Below are 3,785 nucleotides of genomic sequence, written 5' to 3' on the forward strand. Positions count from 1 at the left end.
GCTGATTGGTAAATATCTCTGTTCTTCTCCTGTCTTTTTATTTGTTAATTTTTCCGCTTTCTCCCGATTGTCTATTGTTTTGTATGTTGGAATATTTTACCTGTTTAATTTAGCTCGTGTCTCTCTTACGCTTTTACCTTCCTCCCCGTCCTCCTCTCCCTGTTCATCGCTTCCTACCTCATCCAGTTATTATCCGGTCTCTGTTCTCCGACCCAGCCGGATATCTCGTTCCAGACATTTCAGATACGGATGTGATTTTCAATATCATTCTGACCCTATTCCTACAGCCCCGCAGTCAGACACACTGGTTATCTCCCTTTGTGTCTCCTTGCCTTCCTTCTCTTTGTCTGCGGCTGTTATTTAGGTTATAAACACAGGAGATTCTGCAGATGCTGCAAATCCAGAACAATGAATGCCGGACCAAATCACCAGATCAGACAGCATCTATGGGGAGGAGTAAACAGTCGATATTTCGGGCAGAGATGCCGCCTGGCCCGCTGATATTCTCCTCCACTTAGTGTATGTTACTTTGGTCAATCTTCGACGTAACGAGCAGCGACCGCAGTCTGAGGTGCAGCGGAGAATACACCCACACTCCAGGATTTATTTTACCAATCCCGAGTCTCGTTCACCTCCCAATCCGTCCATATGATCGAATGAAGTTCAGAGTTCCGTCAGTTCTGAATGGACCGCAAATCACTGGGTCTCAATGTTGGGAACTCTATCCTTTGTCGGGTCTTGCCTTCGGATTCCTTGCCATTCTCGGACAAGACGGTTTAGAAAGCGGTTAGATCTCTTGTAAAATAAGAGATCTAAATTAAGAGTGTTTAGTGCTCATGTAAAATAAAAGCTGATTTAGAATAGTGGCAGGGAAAGTCTCACTGGTTTCAGTCTCCTCAGGAAGTGGACACACCGGTGTGCTTTCTTGTTGATCTCTGTGGGCGGCTTTGGTGGTCCACTCTCTCTCTTGTGGAGCCATTTGTTGAAGGAGACATTTATTGATTTAACTGATTTACGTTGAGACTCATTCCGCTGCTGTATCGCTGTACCACCAGCGAAACTAATGATTTGTTCAAAATTCAATGCTCACTAGCGTGGAGATGCCGGGGATTGAACCCGGGACCTCATACATGCAAAGCATGCGCTCTTCCACTGAGCTACATCCCCATTTAAAATGCAGAACTGTTCAGGTCCAATCGTTCCTGTATATTACAAATGAGATACAGCGTCATCATTAATAACACAGATAATATACTTTTCTTCCTCTGCGACCGGAGCGGACTCGGGGGTCCTTTCCGATTCAGCTATTTGTTTGTCGCGCCCTGGCCGGTGGACACGCTCCCATTTGTGCCTGATTGTGCAATGGGATGAAGAGCATTCTCCAGCAGGATTTATTGTCTGAGAAATCGATACAGCGAACGATTTGGAACATCGAGAGAGAGGGAGAGAGAGAGACTCCTGTTCAAGGTCTTCTCGGTTTTTCTCCAGTCCTGATGAAAGTTCTCGGCGGAAAGTTGGAGTGAGCTCTTTTCCAAAGATGCCGCTTGGCCTGCAGAGAATAGATGACATTAGGATACCTCAATGCACAATGGGTTAATCTTTTCAACCAAACAGAAACCTCCGCAAAAGTGAAAAAGGAAAACAGATAAAAGTACATTCCAGCCGAAAGCCAGTGGATTTCCTTGAATCTACCAATGATGGGATGGCCTCGTGTTTAAAGGACACTGAAGAAAAATTGTTGTTGGCAGCAGCTGACATAGCAGAGGATGGTTTCGATCCATCGACCTCTGGGTTATGGGCCCAGCACGCTTCCGCTGCGCCACTCTGCTATATATATAAAAAAAACATTGCTCTTCCAGGAATGACGTGCAAACTCTTGTGTGTGTGTGTGTGTGTGTGTGTGTGTGTGTGTGTGTGTGTGTCTGTGTGTGTGTGTGTGTGTGTGTGTGTGTGTGTGTGTGTGTGTGTGTGTCTGTGTGTGTGTGTGTGTGTGTGTGTGTGTGTGTGTGTGTGTGTGTGTGTGTGTGTTTTGGTGTTTCTGTATATGACTGTGTCTCTGTTTCTGTTTGTGTCTGTGTCGGTGCCTGTATATGTTTAGGTCTTATCTGTGTCTGTACATGTCTGAGTCTGTGTCTGTGTCTGTATATGTCTGGGACTCCGTCTGTGTCTGTCCATGTTGCATCAGTTTCATCTTTCCCCCTTATTAATACCCAATTACTTCACTTTCGGTTGTTAATTACTTGTTTTATCTCGTTCTGTCTCCACTTTCGTTTCTTTCTTCCTTACTTTCTGGACCACCCAGTTATTCTCTTTGTGTCGTTCATGCTTTATCCCATCTTGCACCTCGTTCCCGATATTTCGACATTGAAAGTTGTTTATTTTATTTAATTGTTAACATGGACAATTCGTCCCTCTTCTGGGGCTTCTTACAAAAAAACGACATTTTGAGCCACACTCGGCAGTCACTACGTTCAATCCAGAGGTCCCATTTACGATCCCATCCTGTCCTGATCATTGAATAAATGTTGGATTCCAAGTAGAACCAGAAGTTCTCCACGTCTCCCTGTGAACTGAACTCACGGACTTAGATGCGGTCTTGGTTTCCGCATTGCAAGCACGTCCCTCAAACAATCCCTTCATCGGGATTTAGTTAGACCATAAAACCATACGACATAGAAACAGAATTCGGTCATTCAGCTCAGCGAGTCTGCTCCGCCGTTCCATCCCGGCTGATCCCGGATCCCACCCAATCCCACACACTTGCCTCCACCACAGTCTGCGGCTGAGCATTCCACAGATTCGATACTCAAGCTAAAAAGAAGATCCTCCTTACCTCAGTCTAAAACGTCGCCCCTCAATTTTAAGACTGTGCCCTCTAGTTCTGGACGCCCCCACCATAGGAAACATCCTCACCACGTCCAGCTTATCTTGGTCCTTCAACGTTCAGTAGGTTTCAATGAGAATTATAGTTGTTGCTCAAATGTTCAGAACATCACGACCGATCTTCCTTCCCTTCCGTAAAAGTGCGGGTGTTTATAGAATTCCCCTGCCGAGGACTGATACAGCAAGGAAGGAATCTTAACTGTCCCACGTGGTACAGGCTTATCCCGACGTCTCAACGACGGCAATGAAAGGCCAACCATCGTGCTGGAAATTTCTTCATCTGGGATTTTCCGCCCAGTTTTCAAACTTCACAGAACAGTGCAGGCATTACAATAAATAATAAGCAGGCCAATAGGCCTGGATATTTAGGAGTCTGCTAGCTTGGGGGAAGAAACTATTATAAAGTCTGGTCGTGAGAGCCCGAATGCTTCGGTGCCTTTTCCCAGACGACAGGAGGGAAAAGAGTTTGAATGAGGGGTGCGTGGTGTCCTTTATAGTGTTGTTTCCTTTGTGGATGCAGCGTGTAGTGTAAATGTCCGCGATGGCGGGAAGAGAGAACCCGATGATCTTCTCAGCTGACCTCACTATACGCTCAGGGTCTTGCGACCCGAGATGGTGCAATTTCCGAACCAGGCAGGGATGCAGCTGCTCAGGATGCTCTCAATACAACCCCTGTAGAATGTGATGAGGATGGGGGGGGGTGGGAGATGGTCTTTCCTCAGCCTTCGCTGAAAGTAGAGACGCTGCTGGGCTGTCTTTGCTATGGAGTTGGTGTTGAGGGACCAGGTGAGATTCTCCGCCAGGTGAACACAAAGTAATTTGGTGCTCTTAATGTCCTCTGCCGAAGAGCCGTCGATGTCAGCCGGAAGTGGTCGCTCCGTTCTCTCCTGAAGTCAACAGCT

General features: G+C 46.5%; 2 non-coding genes across 2 annotated transcripts; both read right to left on the minus strand.

The window, feature by feature from the left end:
- Positions 1–1,095: 1,095 nt before the first annotated feature.
- Positions 1,096–1,167, minus strand: trnaa-ugc (transfer RNA alanine (anticodon UGC)). The gene has a single exon. It is a non-coding gene; the product is annotated as a tRNA-Ala (tRNA).
- A 590-nt stretch (positions 1,168–1,757) lies between these two features.
- Positions 1,758–1,829, minus strand: trnam-cau (transfer RNA methionine (anticodon CAU)). The gene has a single exon. It is a non-coding gene; the product is annotated as a tRNA-Met (tRNA).
- Positions 1,830–3,785: the final 1,956 nt, after the last annotated feature.

This window comes from Hypanus sabinus, chromosome 31 (assembly GCF_030144855.1).
Source record: "Hypanus sabinus isolate sHypSab1 chromosome 31, sHypSab1.hap1, whole genome shotgun sequence".
Lineage (NCBI taxonomy): Eukaryota > Metazoa > Chordata > Chondrichthyes > Myliobatiformes > Dasyatidae > Hypanus > Hypanus sabinus.